Source organism: Neolamprologus brichardi, chromosome 1, assembly GCF_056152115.1.
Source record: "Neolamprologus brichardi isolate AB-2024 chromosome 1, ASM5615211v1, whole genome shotgun sequence".
NCBI lineage: Eukaryota > Metazoa > Chordata > Actinopteri > Cichliformes > Cichlidae > Neolamprologus > Neolamprologus brichardi.
In genome coordinates, this window is record NC_142104.1 from 24,590,468 (window position 1) to 24,614,646 (window position 24,179).

General features: G+C 40.7%; 1 protein-coding gene across 2 annotated transcripts in view; it reads left to right on the forward strand.

Moving 5' to 3' along the window:
- Positions 1 to 24,179, forward strand: part of pcdh17 (protocadherin 17) — a 64,224-nt gene that overhangs the window by 35,151 nt on the left and 4,894 nt on the right. The window lies entirely within an intron of this gene.

Genomic DNA, 24,179 nt, shown 5'->3' on the forward strand with positions numbered 1-24,179 from the left:
GCTGAGAAATTGATGAAATTGCAGATGCAGAAAAGTACCATCAGATTTTGATCCACCATGCAGTACCATCTGGAAAGCATCTGATCAGCAACGGCTTCATTTTTAAGCATGGCAATGATCCCAAACACACTGCAAGTGCAGTAAAAAAACACATGTGACTAGAAAAATACACGATTGAGCACCATCAGTGATGGACTGGCCTCCCCACAACCAACATTATAGAAACAGTTTGGCTTTTGTAGGCTTTAAGAAGCATGAAGAATACTCCTGAAGACTGATTTTGCATCATATTCTGTATTTCAATGTATGTTTGCACATATATGTGTTTCAGTAAATGAAAATGTAAAAACGCACACATATATATATATATAAAGCAAAACTTTAGTGTGCACCCTGAGAGAAGGGGCATTGTTAATATGTTATTCTTCACACGATGTTAAAGTCTTTTTTTCCTGCAGGTTAATGGACAAACATCTGCTGAGAGAGAGGCTTCGTCTGAGACTGTTGTAATTAGTCAGTTTGCAAACATTACTCCAAACAGGTAGCATATGGAGGAGTCATAGTTTCGTGTGATGCCGTCACATCTGTCTTTTTAAACATGATTAATTGAGGCCATCAAGGTATGTTTACACCCAGTGCTTTGTGTCTACACCAGCAGAGACATGCGTGTGCATGGTTCTGATGAACTCTTGCAGCATGATAGCTCTTTTTTATGCCTTTTCGTGAGTAATCAGTAATTTAAAAAATAACAAAAAACAAGCAGAGTTTTAGTTTCTCCTTATTAAGTATCTGTCCTTTCTTAGTATCAAACCACTAGAGAATCCATTTATAAGTGTGTAGCATGGCCTTGGGTAGTAGATTAGAAAATCGACCGTCATCTGAAAACAGCAGATGCTCGTGTTTCTTCTTACTGTTTGTGCAAGCCATTGAGAAGCGAGGATTTGTCTTTCATCTTCTCGTGCTCCTCGTCTTCCGAGCTTTCTGTGTCCTGTCCCTGACTGGGCTGATAGTCTGATTCATGGCAGCATCACCAGCCACTTCCCTGGTGGGGAAAATGAGAACCATCAGCAATCTGGACTTCTCACTCAAAGTCAAATAAGATTTGTGAGTGTTTGTGTGCTCATACACATGTGCCAGATCCTGTGTTCACCCCGTTCTTAGAGGATGTGGCGGTATCGCACAGCAGTGAGGCGATTTGCAGCTAAGCTAGTGGAATCCTGTTGAAAGCCTAAAATCTTGTGGGGTGAAGGGAGGGGAAATATCACAGTCTTAGGATTTCTTCTCTCTCATTACGGGAGATTGAAAGGGATTATTCTATTTTCCTCAATACACAAAGTTTTATTAAATTCCACTGTTATGATTGCAGTTCACGAAGGGTAATGTCCGTTCTTGTGTCCTTCCTCTCGAGCTGCAGCTGATGAGCTTGGCTGCAGGAGTGCGAGTTCCACCTCTAAACCTGGGCCCGACTGCATGGCGCATCACCCCCTGATCCTCATTCAGCTAGTGAAGCCTCTCTCAAGCACTGTGGCACCACAGTGTTGGAGAGGATTGATGAATATCTCAGACTCTTACCACTCGGGCCGTAAATCTCTGACATTATCCCTTTCCCCTGGTAGCCGCAATGAATAATTACGGCATGTTTATGGAAGCAGTGAGTAAAAATATGTCTTATTTCATTCTAAGCACCATTATAACCTCTCGACATAGCATGATTGGACTTCTGATCTTAAAAACTCTGCAGGAAAAAAAGAAAAGAAAAGACAAACAACACAGGGAATCCGTTTCTCCCACTGAACCTGAATGCTTACAGGTGCCCCGGCACCTCTCTCCTCGCACTGCTGTGTAATGAGAACATGACAGGGCATTAATCCAAGTGTGTGTCCGCTCATAATACATCGAGAGGACACACAAAGCCGTTAAACGCTGTGAGAATGTTACTGGAAGCTTGATGAAAAAAATGTAGGTGCCCTAAGTATAGGGATTAGAGTCATGGAGATTTAAACATAATCACACTTCAACCATATTGTTAGGGCTTCATCCACTGTCAGGCCAACTGCAAAACCTCAGGGATGATACAGAGTATTAAAACACTCGGTTACATTCAACTGTTAACCCAGAACTGCTTCTGTCTTCTTTGTTTTGTATCAGACGCCACACCTGGCAGATGAATTTGTATGCGTTTGTTTTACTGCCTCATTTGAGCGTAATAGAGCTCAGAAAGCTGGGCTGGGCGGTTTGAATAGTTTGCATGTTTCATATTTACAGTTTATACACGCACACAGTCTTGCTTGCTGTAAACACACTAGTAGTTCATATCATCATCGTCGTGTTCATCATCCAGGGAGCGTAGGCTTTCATTCTGCAAACGTAACAAAAAAAAAATAACTGCCACACGTGTTTGCGCTCTACACACCATCACTCACCCTGTGTGCGTGCACGAGAGAGAGAGACACAATCCAGTTATTTATCAGTTCCATCATCGTGACAGACGTGTCTCCTCTCCTAGTTGTTCTCTTTGTAATCACATGAACAACAACCTTGTAGATGTAGTGTCTGTACTGTAAATTAAATTAACATTGTGTGCCTGAGCCCCATGGCTGTGCAGCTCTTTTCTTTTTTCTTTTTTTTTTTCCAGGCGATAACCTCTCCCTGGAAATTAAATTTGCGATTACAACAAACACAATTAGGGTATTATCTTTTCTAACTTTTGATTCAAAGATATTTTAAGATAGAGGATCTCGCACGCTAAATTCCCGGGGTTCTGGGGTTTTTTCAGCTCCTGGGTGGCACGTGGAGTATTCGTTTACCGAAAAACATCCGACAGGCTAAACGGTTATTCGGAAGTGGTGTGTGTCTGTTAGATGCACAGACTGAAGGGCAGCAATAACTCCTGTCACCCTGGTTTGCAAAAGGCTGATTTAGTGGGTTTTAGAGCGGGCAGTGTATTACAGTCAGACCGTCCTCGTGGCTTTCTTTTTCTGCATTAAAAACAAAATCATCGATCATTGTGTGACACTGAATTGTGGGCTGCGAAATGACCATTTTTTCCCTCCACACCCCCAACTATCCAAAAGTTAAACAAAAGAACAGTTACGAGGCAAGTTTGTTGTCACAGCGCCACTCTTGGAGTATGTGCTGCAGAGCAGCAGCAGAATTGTTCCAGTATCTGCTCTCAGTGGGTGAAACATGTTGTCCAGCACAGCAGTAGGGAGGATACTACGGAGCAGATTATAATGATACAGAACATCGTCACTCCCTGGACCAGAGCCACTCCGCGGCCATCTGTCCTCTTTCCATGGACAGCCGGGCATTTGTGCTTTTGTGTGTGTGTGTGTGTGTGTGTTAGAGAGTTTCCGATGTAATTCTAGACATTAACCAAGCTCTTTTACATATGCTTTGATAGCCTCTGCTTCCCCCCTATCATTTTTCAGCCGTATACATGACCATTCTCATCTCTCTCTCTCTCTCAGCGCTCTCTCGCGTACACCTCTGGGTTTCCAGTTTTGAGGCACGCTAGGGTTTTACAAAGTAAAAATATCTAACTTGTACTGTTAATGAGCAAGGCGCTGCTTGTTTTGCTGCTCTTCAAATCATTATACATTAGATTCAAATGGAAATTAATTAACTGACTAATTGACGGTTGTCATTCTTTGCAGTGCTTACAGGCAAAAGATGAGTTTGTTAGTGGGGGAAAACAGTCCTTGAAGGTTTACTGCTGTTGCAGATATCTGTTGCTATCTTGGCTCTCAGAGCAGTGCTGGCCTCGGGAGTTTTTGCCTTTTTGCTTTTGTGGTAATTTCTGACCTACTTCCACTTTGAAAACATTTTTTCAAAATATCCAGATTTGATTATATTTATTTTTATATTTTTTGAGACCAAAGTTTTAATCTTTTATATGCCATCTTACAATAGCTTCCTTTAACTCTTTCTAAGTCAGCAAGCACCTGCAAAGAAGAAAAAAAAACCCCAAACAGTTATTTATGAAAGTAAATCTGACCTTACCTGTCATTAAAGAAAGCTCCTAAACTTCAGGAACATCCTGTATAACTAGTATTAACCCTACATGCTGTTACCTGTTAGCCGTTATGCTCTTAAATGCACTGCACACGAACTTAATGATAGGGCTTGATATAATTTCTACTGTACTGTTCCTTTGCTATGGACAACACAAGGTGAAAGTAAAAACTCGCTCTCTGCAGCTGCGGCATGGCCAGACAGTGAGTCGCAAACACCAAATGAAAAGCAGTTGTTTGCACGGAGATAATGATAATGTCCAGAGCTGTTATAAAAAAATACAGTTGAAGGCCTCAGCGGAGTACAGTGGAACCACGACTTAAAAAAGTAATTTGTTCCCGAGGGTCTTTCGTAAGTTGAAAATTTTCATAAGTCGAAGCACCTATCGCGCCTTTTGAATGAACGATAGGCTATAGGCCAATTGCTGACTGCAACAACAGCGAAGTGCAAGTACGAAAGGGGTTGTCACATGATTCGAAAGGTATTGTGGGCATTCTGGGCTCAGCCAATCAGAGCCAGCGGATTTCGTTACGCGGGAATTTTGCCGTAACACGTAGGGCTGTGCAATATGACCAAAATCTCATATCCCGATATAAGAATTCTATCGTCCCGATAACGATATAAATCACAAAAATGTAACATTTTCTGTAAATTCTGTGAATCTCGGGCAGCTCGACTAGCGTAAAGTGTTTCCAGCTGCGCGTCCTTTACCCGGAGTCGAGTGTTTTAACTGATGCATGAAACTATACATTTTTAGACATAAGTTGTGAGTATTTATTACACGCCGTGCTGCGGGGAAAAGCCTGTTCTAACGTTTGAGTCTAAGGTTTATTTTTTAGCGCCTGGCGGCTCTTTTTTACTTCTCATCCGTAAATAATCTGCTCTTTCACGTGATTCAGTTTATTTTGAAAAGTCTCAACAGGATTTTGAGCTTCATTGTGAAAGGTTTATGTGGAACATAAACAAGCGGACATGCGTAGGCGTTACAGTTGCTGTTGCTAACGACAACGCATAAAAACAGGCGCTTGTCCATCAGTAGTGTGGTTATATTACATATAAGAGAAAGAGAGAACTTTAAGAAATTAATATAGCCACTACAGTGACCATCAGAACAATGAAAAAATATTGCCGTAAACAGTTTATTTTGCGACACCACGAAACAAACGATAGCGTAAAATGAAACGATAGACGTTTTTATATCGTCATCCGATATATATCGTTATATCGAACAGCCCTGGTAACACGGGCAGAAATATTGCCGTTAAGTGCCTTCGTAACTTTAATTTTTTGTTAAATGGGGTATTCGTAAGTCGGGGTTCCACTGTATATGTGAGTAGAATATGATAGTGACTGACACAGTGGATCTATCAGACTGCTTAAAAAGAATACTGATTTGATTAAACTTCCACCTCCAGCGAGCGTGATCGCTTTCAAATCACGAGAAGCTAAAGAGCCGAGAGGATAAAGGCTATAAAATTTGAGACACATTACAAAGGTCACAGGAAGTGACATATGACAGTTCATGTTTACAATCATATAATTGTATTTACATGCTGTGTTTTTGCACCCTTTTTTTTTGTCTTCAGTAAAATACTAGAAATTGGAAGTTGTGCCTTTGACAGCAAGAGTTGCCCGTTCTGGGTACAGTTCGTATTTTTAATGGGCTGAGGATTATTCTATGCTTTACTCTAGCCCAACGTTATGCTATGGCTTTAAATGAAGCACATATAACATCTACCTTCGTTACAGACTGACTGACGGAAAGACACAGCTTTTACCTTTAAGCGGGGCCGTGTTACATATGTCAGATTCACACCTCTAGACAGTTCACACAAGTAGAGATGCCCGTTCTCTTGTCAGCTTTAACAATATCGTGGGAGGTAAAGTTATGGGTTGCAGAGATCTTTCTTTTTTTCCACATGACTTTGTTTCTGATCTCACCATCCTGCTATCTCTTAATGAATTCTTGTCTCATTTAAGGCAGAAGCTCCGGTGCTGGATTCAGAGACTGCAGATATTGGTGCAGATTTTTTCTTCTGCAGTGATATCTGCTTTTACTGACAATAATAGTCTGAACACTGAATCCCTCGTTTCTAACAGGTGCATAGTTTATTTGAGGTTCCAGGTCTGAGTTGGTGTATGTTTTGCATGTTACATGTCCTCTGAAACGTAAACATTACACCGGATATCCTTTCTTCTGAAAGTATTTAACTTAAAAACACCGACCCGGCTTAAAGAGGGCATCTCAACATGATGTTATAATACCAGTGGTTTTGTGCATGTGCGATTTAATAAAGTGTTCACAATCAGTTGACTAAAATGTTTTGTGAGATCTGGATGCCACAGTGCTGTATAGTTGGACTTGTATTGTGCTCAGTTATACAATATTGAGTGGAGTACCAATATGAATTATAAAAACAACAAACGACAGATTGTTTGATCAATTCTGTGCAGTCGGCTACAAAGTGGGCGAATTACTCCGCTTTGATTATGTGAAAATTCCTGCAGTGAATTCTGCACATCTTCCTCTGAATCACTGAGATGCGAGTGCGAGTGCCCCTCTGTCTGGGCTATTTTCTTGGCTGATGTAAATGAATATCTGTGGTGCCCTGGGGCATTGTTTCCCCATGTTACACAGCATCAGGAACCAGGGAGATAAATGGGCTTGGCCTGTCCAAGGCATCGGGACTTCTTCTCTGCTCAACCATAACTAGTAATGTCCTTTCATCCTCTGCCTGCAGTGCTATAGATAATGGAGTATTTGAAGAAGAGGAAATGCTAAAACAAAGAGACGAGATGTGGTTTATGTGATGGCAGTGGATGGGATAATCAAAAATGTCAGAGGAGAAGCAAATGTGATATAATATAGAGAAATAGCAGTGGGGTTTGAATGCATGAAATATATATATAGACAAATATAAATGGATTAAAATATAGGAAATCTAAGAAACAGTTGCAGAAAAGGAAGGAAGAATATCTCAGGCAGTTGTAAATAATCAGAGGATGAGAAAATCTCATGGGTGGTTGGATGGAAAGATGGATGAAGAGGGGCGGGACAGCAGGCAGGCTCCATGGGAGATTGGCTTAAGTAGCATGGTGCCTGGCTCCCCTGCAGTCACTGAGCCTCAAGTTCAAATTCAAAAGAAAGAAAACCTGTCAAAGCAAACACATGCCCTTCTAACACACGCCTAAACCCAATCACATGCACACAAAATCAGGAAGTTCTTTGGTGTCACTGTAGCAGCATAAAAAGAAAGAGCCCTGATAAATGTGGGATGAACCATTTGTAACATAAATGTAACTTTGTGCTGTTTGCCCTGGTAGCCGCAAGAATTTCATCAAACATCTTTCTCACATGCTTGACGGAGCACTATAGCTTTCCCTTACCCAAGGAGATCGAGAGCATGTGTATATGTGTCTCTTTGCGAGCATGTGAGGATGGCGACTGGGAGTGTTTTTCTCCGATAACCTCAGTTTGTTACTTTTTGATCCTGCTAAATTAAGATAAGGGGCTTGGTTAATTAAACTGTCACATGGCAATACCTTGAGGAATTGCCAGGCCAACACAGATTTAATTGGGTGGCTGCAAATGTCCCCGCGTTGCCTCTCTTTTTCGCGAAGCAGCCCCACAGATGGGGAGAAACACCCTCATGGCTACTGGCAAAAGACTCACGAATGACAGACATGAACATTTTAATAAAGAGGGGTGGAGCCAACGAAAGGTTGATCTGATTGCTAATGTGCTACTGTAAATGCTGTTCCCATAGCTTCCTGCTTTACAGGGTTAACGCTAGGTTAGACTTAACGGGACGGATTTTAATTGCTACTTGAGTATGCGCGAGTGAGATTTGTGTAATTCTTCTGTACATTGCAGGCGTCTCCTCGGTGCATTAGCTGCAAGGGTCTCCAAAGCCCGGTGGACAATGTCAGCAAGCTTAAGATGCATCTGTAATCACCAGCAGCCAATTAACAAGCTGACCTCACCTTCCCACCTCAAACCACAACAAAGATCTATTATGGAGATTTGGAAGGCTTGCAGTGTAAACAACTAAGTGCGATGGATCTTCCTACAGTGCTTATGGGTGTTTGCATACACGTGCTTCATTGAAATTCAGAGCCACAGTGAGGTAGACGGATTGATGTTTTGCTGATGTGTAGGTTTTTCTGTAACAGGTTTAAAGAAAGCATTTGATCAAAGCACATATCCCCCAGATCCATTCAAGTTTTGCTTTTACTGTAGGAAGCTGAAAGTATTTACCAGAGTGTCCTATCACGCATAAACACACTGCGTGTTTTAACTCAATGTTACTCATTTTAAAGGGAATTTGCGGACACACAATGAATGACGTTAATTGAAATGTTTTAATCTGATGCAGTTTTTAGAAAATCAGCACCGCTGAGATTAGTGTAGGCTCTTTAGCGGCGTTGTGGGGTTAGTGTTGCTGGAGGACATTTCCTTGATAGCGTAGCGCCCATTCAGTGTCGATGTTTTGAAAACAGTTGTCCATCTGCCCCCGGAGGTGATCAAAATCTGCCTTGATTAACAAGTGGGAAATCTCGGTAATGGTCCCTTGTGCTGACTCTCATCCCCTCCCAAGTGGGGATCAAAGAGGATGAAGTTTTGAGCCCAGGGATAATCTAGTTCCCTAGATTGTGATAATGCTGCTCGGGATGATCGTGTGGATCAGAGCGGGTTGGGGCGTGCTCGTGCCTGTGGGTTTTATGCTTGCATGTACTTGTGCGCCAATGTGTTGGTGCTCAAAAGAGAAGAGGCAGACAATAGCAGAGTGAGCCACTGAAATAGTACACATAGCCTGATGGAAAATAGGATGTTGCTGTATCTAGGCAACCACATCAGAATTCAAGACATATCAAACAACAGGTGATCGCCACCATCTTCCTTTTTAATTTTAGGCGGATTAATTGTGATCAGATATTAATTGATGGTTTGCAACAATGCAGCTGTTTACAAACAAATTGCAGTTTGACATATTTAGACAGGCAGACATACATGGGTACTGCTCTTTGATACAGTACCTACAGATGAAGGTGATATGCTTGAAGGACAAGGACGGTTATCATTTATTCCACAAAATTTCAATAGATGATGTGTTACTGTGTGGATACAATTAATAGATCCTTTTTGAAGAAATGACTTCTTTAAAACATTTTTCACAAGTCTCTACAAGTCTCTGACATTGACTGTGCTTCACTTGTGAGATGTTAGCAGGTGCTGCCTCTTCAAAAGCATTTAATTAGAATTGATAACTTGGCCATTCATAGCCATCAATTCTTTTGTTCTTGAGCCATTACTTAGGATCATTACCCTGTCCAAAGTCAGCTTACGATTCAACAAAGGATGACCCCAGATTAAATTTAGCACTCATAACATAATTTCTAGTTGAATCAAATGACTGCAAGTTTTAAAAGTCTGTGACGCTGCCTGTGCGAAGATTCAGAGTTGGTCTAAAGCGGCTCAATTTTGACAAAAAACTGTTGTGATCAGTATCTTCATCTTGATTTTTTCACGTGATTATTCATTTACCTAACAAGCAATATGGGGTTACTAAACTTTAAAGTATGCATTTTCATGTGCTTCATTTCCTCCTAAATTTTAACTTAAATGAAGTGCACGAATGAAAAAAAAGGTTCGCGTTATATCGAGTTTAACACCTGCCAAGCACTCATTGCCCCCTGCAACTATCTATGATTCATCTGTCCAGAACACATTATTTTAAAAATGCCTGGTTTGCATTATTCCAATCTGTAATTTAGCTCTAATGTTTTTTTTGGCCAACAAAGGCCATTTTTGTGGCACATGTCCCAAATACATCAGATTTGCCAAATTTTGTTCTGACTTTAGACTTGTGTGCCTTGACATTGTCGACTAAAAGAGTTTGCAGCAGATCCAATCGTTTGAATTTTGAGGGATCCTTATGAGCTTCTTGGATCGTCACATGGTCCTGGAGTTTCAGTGTCTCTCCAGTAGAGCTGAATAACAAAGTCTTAGCTGTGCTTTGGCTGGTTGGTTGGTTTGTTGGTCTTGTTGAATTTGGAGAGGGGACCAATACCGGATCAGATTGGCAGATATTTGAAATCTGCCTCTTGCTGGTCTCAAGGATCACAAACTTTTGAAGATCTTAGTGATTATTTGAAGTGTTTGGGATTAGACTAGATGACTGGATGAATCGTCATCAGGTTCTCTGGCTATTCTAGTTACGACTGCAGCAAGTTCAGCATTTAAACCCATTTAGCAAAAAACATAGATTTTAATTTGAAATGATGGAAAGCTGCTAGTGCTAGCAAACACTCACTTTGCAAACCAATCTGTTGTTGTGTGAAGCTTTAAATTTTGCTCAATTTTATTTTGAGTTTTCGGAGTTTTTTTCTCAGTTTTACATTTGATTTTTTTTCTTTTTCTTTCTTAGGAAATAAGTTGCCAGGAAAATCACTAAAACAGAAAGCTCTTCTTCTTCTGCCACGATGGCACCACATGCTTTAAACCAAAAGAGATTTAAAGCAGCCAGGCTGTATCTGTCAGATCCTCAGGAGGTATTTATTTGTTGCCCTAATATGAAACACATAATTGTAATCTTTATGGCTTTAAAGGTATCCAAAATTTATATAAATTCAACAGTTTATGAGATGTTATGTTCATCCAGTGCACCTCTTTTGGTAGAAAAAAAAACATTTGCAGTGTGAAACAGCAACAAACTGGGACTTTGTTTATGAGTTTGTTTGGGGTTTTTTTTTTTGCTTTTCTTTGCAACTTACAGTTTGCAAAATGACAGTAAGCTTAAGCTCTGCTGAATCTCATTTAGGTCTTAACTTCCCTGTTGTTCTGCATGGTCTCCTCCCACCCTGATCTGTGTCTGGTGTTGGTGTCCAGCTGTTCCATCAGCACGACAAGTGGTTCAGGAAACTCCCTCATTGTTCACTGACCAATCGCAAACACACCAGAATGCTGTCAACGAGCATTTTCCACCCAGTGGTTTGCATTTGCCTGCACCTGTGGTTTTGGCCCAGAGGGCATGGGATGCATGAAGTGGGTGCGGGGCAAAATAGGAAGAGGCTGGGCACTGGCGTGGAAAGGAAGTCAGATTTCGGATTAGACTGTCTTTCTGTCTGTCGAGATTAAACGTAATAGATTCATTCTGAGTTTCCCTCTTTTTGTTGTGTTTTCCTCAAAATGGATCAGAGGCCAGCGAAGCCTTACTACCCACCCGTATTTGCATTTTCGCAATTTGCATGAACTCATTGGAGCTCGGAGGCAACTTACGGTTGTGTGTGCACATGTGCAGGCATGCGTGCGTTCCTGGCATGTGCTTTGTAATTTGACAAGCAAAATAAAGAACTAGTCCAAACAATCTAATAAACGTGGCCGAAAGAAGCTGCGCCGCATTCCCTGGGTTATTGGCCCCATATCACCTGGAAATACAAAGCGTTTATTTTCCAACATTTACTGGAATGTTAAGAAATTACATTCACCGCCCCTCGCTGACTTATCACATGTTGTAACACCGTATCGCACTGCAGCTGAGAGCCTACTGAGGAGAGTTACTAGGATAGATGCTCAGTCTGCACTGCAGTGCTTTGCTAGCCTGGGTTGTGAATCTTATCAGGCAGAGTTGTGGTAGTGGATTTTGTGTGTGTGTGTGTTTGTGAGTTTGTGTGCCTGCGTGTGTGTCCAGGCCCCTCTGGAGTCCATTAATCCCAAATCTAACAGACTTACTGCAGAGGCAGCCTTTGATGTGTGCTGAATCCCTCTCTGGAATATTGGATGCTGCTTCCATAATACCCACTTCCCTCTCTCTTGTCAGGAATACATTGTTTTGTTTTTCCCCCCACGACGCTGATATTGTCCAGCAGGACAGGTGGCTGCTGTGTTATGAGTTTGTTTACAATTCAGGTGTGTTTTTAGTGGTTCTGTGATCTGTAATTTTACATCTCTGAGCTCCTTTAATCCTATTCTTATCTTGTGTAAGCCTTCTAATCTTTGACCCTAATCTTAAAGCGTCACATAGAATGGGGCAGTGCAGATTGACAAGAGTTGTTTTTCTCACCTTCAAATTCAATGCATACATTTGTCAGTGAGAGCTGGGGTCCTCCAGCCTTGGGGTTTTCTGTCTTCTGAGTTGAGTCTGAAAGGTATTTATTGTTATATATTTCTATTTATTTGTGTTTTATTGCAGTGGCCTGGACTTGAACCCAGCCTATTTTAAAGCCTCGCGCTTATAACCCTCTAGTCTCAGGAGTGAAACAGATGGAGAGGCAAAGAAAGTATAAATTAGATATTGAGATGGAAAACACATTTCTATTTGAAATGATTATCCTCCCCGACGGCTATACTAATAGACTGTTATTGCATTTCCGTCAGTTTCTTTTAATCTAATCATGCTTATAAACAGATGAGTGAGAGTGTTAGTGTTTGCGTATATTCATCCATACAGAGACATAAGCAACCAGTGTCTAGACGGCAAACACCAATTTGGCTGGCGCATGGAGGAACATCAATGCTAAAGCAATGCTGCTGAAACACTAGGCATGTTCTTCTGCATGGAGAGGAGATTGCAGTGACAGACAGAGAGCGATAGGAGGTGGAGGAGGAGGTGGCGCAGCAGAAATAGAGAGGCTGGCAGAGCTCGCTGTTGCTAATACATCCAAAGTGTGTCAGTTAGCTCTCTAAATGTGTTAGGCCCCGGGGCTGAGAAAGCCAACACCATCGACTCAACCTACCGCACTTCACCTTTCCACTTAGCCTCTGTTCAACACCCGCCAATATCCTTGGAGGGGGTGGGTGGGGTGGGATGGTTGGCGATGTGGGGGTTTTTCCAGTGCTGCTCATTGGCACGACTGATCAGATGACTCGGTGCTAAAGTGTACAGTTTTCCTATTATACATATTAGTCTCATGAGTACACGTCCTGAAGTGCTGAATTTAGAGAAGGTAGGTGGTATGCAGCGTGGCAGGTAGCTTTACAGTTGGTGTGCTTTCACACTTACTTCCCTCCTTTGGCAGCTTCGCTCCAGTGTTCAGCAGGCAGTCGGGGTGTGGGTGATCCCATTTTATGACAGTAAGTCATCATACTATTTTTTATATGACAGATCATGCATACAGAAGAAGTCATTTTAACTTGAATATATGCCATTTATTGTGTAGCTAGTATTAACTTGTGCCATAATATTTAAAAATACATGTAAATGGTGTACATTCCTGAAAAAAATTATATATTTTATATATATATATATATATATATATATATATATAGAGAGTGCATGATCTGATATTCTCATGTTGCTGTTCTTCTTACGTCATCATAGTAATGTTAGTTAAGCATCAACATCGCAAGTGACCAATGATGTTGTTAGCCAGGAAGTTATCACAAGCAAACCCGGCATTTACTGCATTTTATTAATGAATAAAGGAAAAGCTTAAAGTGTTGATCATTTCTTCTAAAAGATGTTTTATATAAATGAGGGTCTTTTTCTCTATGACATCAGAACAACATGACTAATGTTGGTCCTGGACCAACATTATTATGATGATGCAGGAACAACAACAACAACACGGCGATATCAGATACTCCGTATGATGTAACAGCTGATCCATCCCTTGTTTATTTCATCAGTTACTCCAACATTTTTGCACTCTGGACCTTTGCGCATATAAATAGACAATAACAATATGTAGAGCATATATCACGCTGATATTGTCCGTATCCGGAGGCAAGTTCCCTGTATGTGTGCGCGTACTTTGCCAGTAAATCCGATTCTGATTAAAGGAATTGTGATTACACTCGATTAATGTAGACAGACTGACTTTCTGTGCTCCAGTGAGTCAAAGTGGAAGAAAAATGAAAATATTATGCACACTCTAACAAGCAGGCTTGGTCTGTCAGATTAGTCTGTTTGAAAACATCTGAGTGGTGTCATGTCAGGTACGTGATTAAATTCACTTTTTTTTTTTTTTTTTTTTGTGGAGGGTTTTTTTCACCCAGGGGATGCTTTTAGTTCAGCCGAAGTAATGTAAGAGAAACACACATTTTTAAAAGTGTCACTAAGAAATGCGAAATGCTCTGGTTGGTTGGTTTTTCAATTCTGTAGAATTTAGTCTGAGAAAAACGAATGTCATAGCAAATCACAAGGGTTTGTCCTCCATCGTCATCCAGTAATATTTAAGGCTTCTCGCAAAAATTACGATTAAAAAAATTGTGATTTGCAACACCGATACTGATACTTGGTAATTGAAAAATCTGTTAGATTGCACAAGATTTTCTTCTTTCACACACATTAAACAAATTTCCAAAATATTTATCAAGTATAATTATTTATGGGTTCTTGCTACGACAACATAACAATGCGGTTCAGCTAATATATAATATGTATCGCTGATATTGTTGATCAGGCTCTGCTGTTTTACTTGCTAAGGAAACAGTATTGCTAGTGGCAACAACCTGTCGAATATCCACAAGGCTTGCAGAATTTTCCATTTGCCCTTCTTTTGTATGATAATGCATTTTATCTCAGACTTCAGTTGCAAAGCAGAATAGTGCTATCATTTGATATGAGGGAGAACCATGTCCTAATGCAATAGTTAGGTTAGTACTATTCTGCTTTATGCTGTGTGTGTAAGTGTTGTATTACAGTGATGGTTCTGTGGAGACAGAGCGTCAGAAGCACTTTCCCTAATCCTGCTAAAGCAGCACACATGGGAATGATTACTTGCACAAAGCCATGACACTCTGAGTTGTTCAAATCCTTTTGTTCAAAAGAGAGCGGCAAACAGAGGGGCAGACAGAGAACGGGAGACAATAAAAGAAAGTGATTTAATTCAGTAAATGTGACATCATTTTATGTCTAGTTGATCTTCTTGTTGTATGGGTTGCCCGAATGAAGCCTCCACAGTTCTCCGTGTTGTTTTGGGTCGGTTATCAGGACAGGGCCGCGGCGCTTTATTTTTAGGCAACAAATCGAGTCAGTTTAAGAAAAGATCCCCCAATTCTAGAGCAATGGAAGTGGATCATTAACGCAGCATGGCTAAAATGTAAAAATTTGTCGGAGGGAAGCACTTCAAAAGACGACCCTATGTGAATTAGAAACAAAAGGTTTCCTTTCATTCTTTCTTTAATAGGGTGTTTTAAACCTGTTTTCTCCTTGGATAGAAACAGGATTTCTGTAATGAGCTGGTGAGTCACTGATTCTCTCGGCTTAATTTTTTTTTTAATTCCCTGCCTCCTCCCTCTTTTTTTTCTCTTTCTCTCTCTCACTTTATTTCTTGTGCTCACTGTCTCTCTAAATGGGCCAAGGCAACTTTCTTTGCCGTCTACTGGGGGAAGGAAGTAGATTAAGGCTGTTAACAGGCAGAAGGATGCTGATCAGCCTTTCTGGTCTCTGCTCTAATGCTCGGTCCATACTGTGCTCCTGAGGATCCTCCTGAGGATCCTGGGCTATAGGCTCCCTTTGAACACATTGCGTTTGTTTTGAACTGGCATGCGGTGGAAGAAGTGCTGTTTAACTGAAAAGCCCATTTGATTCGCACAAATATACCCCAAAACGATTTAAAAGTGTCATGCAGAGACGAAGACAAAAGAAGAGAAAAAATAGAGTGCACTGTCTTCACATCTGCAAACAGTAAGTAGTAGTGAGTAGAAATAAAGCATTGTGCAGGCCTGCTGTGTCTATTTATGTTGCTTATGAGTGAACATGCTGTGATGCGCACACTCTAAAGACAAGGCACACACAAGTACGCTATATTTAGATGACAAACTGCCATAAACCCAGGCTAAAGGGGGAAGAAATAAACAAAAGAGAGAGGGGGGGAGAGAAGCAAGGCGGTCCAGAAGCATCCCCTGTCACGGTGCAATCCCCCATGTCCTAATTACACAGGCTTAGAGGAAACGGAGGATTAGCCACTGATTCACCACGCTTCTCGCCTCATCTTCTAATAAGTTCCTTTCTTGTCTCCTTGCCACCCTTTGTGCCACCCTCCATGTCTTTCTCTCCAGGTAAAGGTAGCAAGATACTATTGACTTGCGGCTTTCTCTCTTTCTTTGTTACATCTTGTCGGCATGCCTGGCTCAGAGAGCATGAGCATGTTTTACTTTCAAACACGTCGCCATAAAGACTCTTAAAGAGGTGTTTGAAACTATTACTCACCTGTGGATCTGTTTTTGAACATTTATGTAGTTCTACATGCTTTCAATATAAGAAAAAAAACATTTAAAGATTATTGATAGTACAATTTCTATATTTCTTTTTACAGATATTTAAAAATATTTTTTGTAATCCTGTATTTATATGACTTTATATGGCTAATGCCAAATGCATATTGATAACCCATTGCAGGATGTTTGTGAGGAATTGTCTTTAAAGTCATCTGGACTCTGGCAACATTAAGATTTTGTTAAATTAACTTATGATAAACACATTGCATTGGAGCTGATTAGTGCAGAGTTGTTGTAGAGGTACCTCGTATAAACAATGGCTAATGTTCTTCAATGCTATAGATTTTTCAGATTTATTGTTTGCTAGGTATAAATAGCTTAATGACAGTAGGATAGATGTCTGAGGGCTGTTCCTCTCAGACATCTATATCTAATAGCTTCCCTGTGGCTACTCTCCTGAAATTGCTCCACCATTAAAACACTTACAGGGTGAAAGAAAGAGGAGCGATCTATTGCCAGAGGAAATGTGAATTATACAAGGTCTTAAGTCACAGGTTGGAAAGGAAGACTTTTTTTTTTCGATGGGGTTGGGAGGATTGTCCGTGGAAAGAATCTGTCTTGACTGACCATACAATTTTTAGTGAGTGTCTCTGACTGCCGTGAACACAGAATACTCAGAGCTGCTGCATGCTCGATAATATTTTTCTTTCTTTGTTTATTCTGCGGTTAGCCTTCTTTTCCTTTGTTTCTGTGTCTCCAGCATTGAAAATCTCTTATTGAAGAACACGCAGAACTTGGCTGAGCAGGTTTCTCAAACACAACAGTGGGAAACTTTGTCACATGTCGAAGATGTGGTTACAGATAAACAACAGTTTGTCTGTTCTCAGCTCTTTTTTGGCTTTGAATAGGTTCCCGTGGCCGTTTTTTTTTTTTTTTTTTTTTACTGTGGAACCTGTTCTTCTAGTCTGAGATTTGCCTGTCAACAAACAGAAATGCTGACATTCACCTCTTTTTTATCGCACTTGTGCGTAGGCTGACCTTTGCTAACAATTAAGCGGGTGGAAATCTTCAGTAATTGATATTTTTGTCAGGGAGCTCATTGATTGTGTGTGAATTGCAAGTCTAAAACATGTTCTCAAAATGCACTAAATTCAGGGAAGGCTATTCATATTCAAACTGGGTATATTAATCGAGGTTCATTAAAAACCAATCGATATGTCCTCAAGTTGCCTGCACACTGGCACGGGAAAACTCTAAGTGGTCACTCCGCAAGGACGTCAACAGGCACACACATGTGCGCTCACAAGCAGCAGCGGTTATAAAACCATGTAAATCATTTGCAAACAAATTTGTATTTATAAGGACTGCATCCCACGTTTTACTGCCCTCATTTCTGCTTTGTGTTAAAGGAAAAGTGCTGTTTGAGCACACCGTGTCATTTAAGCTAAGGAGCATCCGCCTGCCCTCATCTACACAACCCACAGACCCTTCTTGCCACCCACTGCACACAGCAGTGCTTGCTCATCATTGATTGGGCTTTGTGTGTTTGTTTTTGTTTGAATATGAGCTTATGCTCCTCTTCCTCTTCCTCTTGAGTTTTTATCCCTCTCTCTCCTATGCACAAAGACTCTTTCCCCAAGGTGTTCTTTGAACAACTTAGCCAGGCATTAGCTGACGGAGGGACTTGTAGCTCATGAGGGAACGCCTGAAGAGAGGACGTGTTTGATCCTAAGATATCTGCCCTTGATTCTGTCTCTTCTGTGCCAGCCACCCAGTGCTCCCCACCGCCGCTGCCAAGCATTTCTGCCTATAAGTCGGCATTCTTATGCCTCCAACTGAGATAAAATCTATCACGCTGGAGAGGACTACCCTTCTCATTGTGCAAAGTCACCCACTGCACATGAAAAATAAAATCTACTCGCTCAACATCTCTAAGGTATGCTTTACATCGACTCCTCAATTTAGCAGGAACATAAGTTAAAAAGGAGCAAAAAAGTCTATTTAAACATTCAGCTTGTTCCAAATTACCAATTTATATCACATCACAGGCAAAATGTAGTGTTGTTTTTGGTTTCAAGCAGAGCAGTAGACCGACGTAAAATGCTGGTCCCCTAGCAAACTGTGATGAGTACACCAAAGCAGCAGTTTCATGGAAATACTATTGTTTTCCAGCCTCTTGAAATTAAGTTGGCAAAATATACTGGCCAACTGTAGAGAACAGCCAACGTTCCCAGCACAGCTTTGTTTTAGATTCATAACAGTATCAGATGCAGTAATTCACTTGAGTAATGTCCTCATTTTCAACACAGCAAAACTGTGCAGCTAAAAAGAAATATAGACTGACTTTAATCTGGAAGAAACTAAAGCATAACAGGTCTGTCAACAACTTAAATGACAGAGGCAGCATAAAACCACTTCCACAGATTTTAAATGCTTTTACATTAAAATCTATTTCATTAATAATCATTAATTAATACTGCTTTCTTTTATATATAATTCCTTTTCTTGTGTGGCCCCTCCAGTCTACCTTGTCAACTGAATTCTTGACAAGATAATGTAGCACAGTCGGCTCACTAAGGCCCAAAGTCTGAAATACTCTATTTAAGTACTGTTTTTGGTCGACCGGCGACCTGAGAAGTCAGATATTTAGCAAACATTAGGCTCAGTCAGAGTGGAGACTCTCTCATCTGTGCAGTCCAAATATTTAGTTACCCTGATTGTCTGAGAATGTGGGAATGTGCGTGCGTGTGGGGTGGGTGGGTGTATACGGATGGATCAGCTGGGCTAGATAGCACTAGGTGAGGAGATTAAAAGGAAAATGACACACACACATGCACACCTAAACCCACACTGCGAGCTCCCCCAGGTGAACAGGTGCAGTCATGGTCTGTCACAGATGCTCTGCGCGATTCATCAGCTGCCATTCCTCCTGTCCACCTTGGGTGGTATGGGAGAAATTCACCACAACACAACCGCAAATATACACAAATGCACTGACATTATAACAGATTTTTTTTTTTAGCCTCATAGGCTACTTCTGTAGCTTATAGAGCTGTCTAAAGACTCCCCAGGTGTGACTGAGAGGAAAATGACTGATGAAATTTATGATTTGTAACTTTTTAACAAGTTCTTGAACTTAGGGAGCACTCTAACATGCTATGGATTTTCCCAGTGTTATGTTTTTGCTAGCCGCAGCCTTTGAGTACACCTCCCTCTTGGTTTACCCCTCCCTTCTCAGGAACCACACTGTGTGACAGGGGGACATTAATCACAGGGCTGGGTAATAAAGCGAGGAGGGATGGGCATGTAGGGCCAGGGGGGAAGGCGTCTGGAGGGAGAAAAGGCTGTTTAGGGAAATCACACCATGCTTTATGACACACACTGATACACAGGCACACTTTTACACTCACAGGTTTTGTTGCACACCCTGTGCACATCATATTGAAAGCATCCAGCCTAAAACTTTGAAAAATTAGTTGAAGAGGAGAGAAAAAAAAACAAGTCATTATTTAGAGAGATGTGACCATTACCTCTCTATTAGTCACTGCTTTGCCTGTTTGTGTCATGTCATGTGGCCCGGTCCTTGTTAATGAAGTGTTAATTTAGAAAGACTTTCTTTTTGTCAGCAAATGAGAGGGAGAGGGGTTTTTTTTTGTAATTTAGAAAGACGCAATAGGTGTTTGCGGCTCATTAAAGAATAACACCTTAACTGCTGCTGTGCTGCTCAGGTGAATGGAAATTTCTGTTAAGCTGAAAATGTGAAACAGTAAAAGAGTGTGAATGTATGTGATCACTTACTAAACGATAGCACGATTGGTAACATCATCTTCATTCTTTCTTGGCTTTTCACTCTGGAAACTCAATTGTTATTCATGTAGTAGGTTTATAAAAGGTTCCCGATTATAGATCCTACACTTCTGTGAAACACAGCTTCAGCCCGGTAGATCCTTAACATCGACCTATTGAACTGACTGAAAGCAGAAAAAAATGTAAACCAAACTTTTGGACTATGTAAAGACTCTAATTCAACCATTACTAATAAATCAGCTTTAAATCTTCCTCAAAAGACGCGTTTTTTGCGATAATTCTTAAATTCTTAAAACTTATTTACAGTACATAGATTTCCTTGGAAAACAAGGCCAAGGACAACATCACAGAGGAATTCAAATTGGTGTTAATAAGTATAAATCATATACAAAAAGTTCTGTTCTAAATTTGATCAAATGTAGCATAACAAAAAAGGGTAGTGGCTAGCTTTCAGTTTAGCTAGCTCTCAGAGAGATTTAATGATGTTGTGGGTTACATGGTGTTACTACTGATCATTAGGTCATTTTAAAGAAAATAAAGTTCCTTCATTCAGCTGTGTTTTTTTTCTTTTCACCAAACGTATTATCTTATTCTGGCTCATCTCACAAGACTGATGTTGACAAATAAAACAGTGAACATGAATTATGTACTTATTTGCTTTCTTTTGACACATTGTGTCCTTCTGGTATTGCCGAAATATTTCTTTCTGACTTTTATATCCATTTTAATGTGCTTTTAGCATTGAAGATAACTGGCAGCTACAGAGATGTCCTATCAAAGTCATTGTCGTGCATTCTTAAAATTTTGCCCGTAAGCAAGGCAATTAACCCTTCTAAACGTAGCAGCTCTGTTTCTCTTTAAGAAAGTATTCACAAGTTTAAAAAAAAAAAAGTGTGTGTGGAATTAAACCTTTTTGCTGGCAATAGAGGTATAAGAAATATCTGATTTCAATAAAGGATTCAGGTCAAGAGTCTACAATATGGCTACAAAGATACAAAAATCAACCCTGCCTGACTCTTGACTTGGAATTTTGATAAGTGTTACCGTCCCACTTTACCTTGAAGCTGCAGCTGAATCTTACCTCTTCTTTCTAATGATAAGATGTTCTAGTCATCCTACACACTGAGAAATCACACATTTTTTGCTAAATATGAGTGGATCACCCTCCTGCCCTTCATGGGTTCCCATTTATTTCACAGACACTGTGATTATAAGCTGTACTGGCCTTTTTGAGACTTGAATGTAAGATGAAGTCTAAAAATATATATCTCTTTATAATATCAGTGCCTGGTGTTTAGGCCAGTTTTGTAAATGAGTGAACAAAGAAAGATAAAAAAAAATCTCTGTGCATGGTGGAAATATGGATTAATATTTTCATTTTCATCTCAAGGTTTTAATTTTACAACAAATATCTAGAATACCGACTTCAAATTGAAGATGCCAAACGAGTCCAGGTATAAAGTGGTGGAGATATAATTCCGGTAATGTGCTTCCTCGATGTTTGGCTAATATAAATAGGAAATATTTATACTGCCGTATCAGTTCAGATGAGCAGATTTTCAGTCAATCAGTGTAGCTTATATTGGACCGCATAATCGCAAGAGAGAACCTGCTGAGCATGCCCCTGGTGGCCATATCAACACAGGCAAATGTGTCCTTGATCCGGACATCTACTGCCCATCCCAGAGAGCTGGTGAAGCCTAGGTGAAGAAAGTGAGAGAAGGAGAGAGAGAGGGAGTGCGAGATGAATGTCACCTCTGCTCTCATATGTCATATTGGTAGTCATAGATATGAGGAGAACGCCTCAAGGTTGAACGTGCAGCTGAGACATGAATAATCTATCAGAAGATTCCTCCAACTAAACAGAGGGAAATATGTCAAAATGGATTATTTATACTTTAATTTACACGTGTTGAATGGACAATCACGAGACATTGCTGAGGCCAGATGAATTGTTTGTGTCTGGAATTCACGCACTGGTTTGTTAACCAAGCGTGGTTACATGCATTCCCTGTACGCTGTAGCTTGGTGATGGATCACAATAACAGCGCGTTGTCATTAGAAAGTGCATTCAGGTTTGTTTTTTTGTTTTTCATGCACAAGCTTTGGACCGAATCGTTTTGACATGTTGCTTATACTTTCTTACCCAAATCACTTTTTGTACAAAACACAGGCACACACTCTCCCATTTCTCAGTGCGTGCAGACGCATGCACTCACCCCCACACTATTTAAATGTAGTCTGTCTCGTACTGGTCTGGCCTCTGCTTTCCGGCTCACCTTATTTCTTCTTCAGATGACTGCTTCGGCATGGGAAATGTCAAGCTCTCTTTGCAAGCACTGTTTGGCTTCTTCAAACATTTGTGAAGTGTTAAGCTCATCTCTACAGCTTAGGAGGGCAGTCTCTTAGGAATCTAGACTGCTGACCCGCAACACAGCAAAGACAGCCTAGCCAAGTGCACTCAAGCACATCCACTCTGCCCGCTCATTCGCATCAACCAAAGATTGTATTAGTCCCAAGTTTGTGGTCTCTAAAGCAGCACTCTCACCGTGCTGCAGAGGTTCATGCATTGCATAATGGAATTGATGGGGGTAGCGTCGCAGCTCTTAACAGCAATGTTGTCTTTTCACATTTAGTTGGAAATAATATTGGAATGCTGCTCTTAGTAGCCTCATTTTAACTGCAATTAATGTTGCCTTTAAAACAAAGCCAAAGCAAACACTCTCCTTGGTAACAAATTCATCTAAATTCCACCTACCGATTTGCGTTTCAAGAGCCGAAACCACAACAGGCTTGTTAGACGAAGATAAATTACGCTGATTTTTAAAATGTGCTTTGGTTCCAAACTTTGTGTGCAACAATGAAGAAATCAAGGTTTAAATCATTAACAGTCAGCCAGAGAGGTGAAAGAGGTGACAAGCTGTAATGAAAATGAGCAAGAGAGATGGCTATGTTCAATTATTTCTGTCTGCCACCTGTTCTGCTCTCACTTTTACTGGGCTACATAAACAGATATGAAAATCCTGTGACTAGAACTGCTTTGCTTCTCTCCCTGGAGACAGCTGCCTTAGTGTTGCATTTCTGCAAGAAATTGGAAATATGGTGTTTACCATATACGGTTCCACAAACAGAAAGAGGCGTGTGGCGTATCTCAAAAGTAATATGCAATTAGCTTGAGCTCTTTAGACGTCTGTGCAAATAACCTTTGTATTATACCGGAGATGGCTGTTAAATTTTCCTGTGTGTTATAACATTTGTGAGATTGCCCCAACCTGTCCCTTTTTAAGTTTATGCGTCTTTAACTAATGGCGTGATAATGTTTTTCAGTCACATTTACAGTATATTTCACGGTCGCATCTCATGATGATGGGAAACAAGGACCTATTTGTGTTCATTTTATTTGTGCTCTTGGAACTGTTCAGATATTGTCTTTCTGTGTGTCCTCTTGATTTCGTCCCACCCAGCCAATGGAGAAATTCCATTTATTATGGGACAACAGATGCTTTTTTTTGGTTGTTTGTTTTGTTTCATTTTTCACTTTTTTTTTTCACTTATGCCCAAAAGGAGGAAAAAAAGTGTTTCTTCTTTTATTATTATTCTTTTTAAAACCAAGTTCTGGATCCGTTTGACACAGGCATGAACACTCCCATAATCAGCCAGAGTGTGCATCCTTCTGAATAGAGATGAAAGCGGGGAACACACACACACACTTATACACACATGCGTGCACACGCCAGCAACAAGAGCACACAAATAAACAGGCACAAACACACAGGGAAGAAGCACAAGCCATTTGGCACAGCCTCTCTGTCTAGGGAGGGCTTCAAAGCCCACTGACATGAATTTATGATAACGGCACTATGCCTTTGCCAAACCTCAACTGTTGTTGTTTTTCCTCTTGCTCCCTCCCCATCCTTTCTGTATGCTTTGCCATCCCCTTGATCAGAGCTTTGGAAATTGCTAGCAGGTGTCCCCCAGTCCCCTTGAAAAGCTATGTGCACGTACTATATGTGCATAAGTGCATGTGTTTATGAATATAAGTGTGTGTGCATGTGTGTTTTGATAGGGGGAGCCTGATCGGGCACTTCCTTTTTTGCATCATTTCATTAGGACTGGCTCTAGTTCTAAGACTCAAGGCTCCAACTTCCTGTGCAGCTCAGTTCCATGATACTTCTATGAATCTGCTACCCTCTCC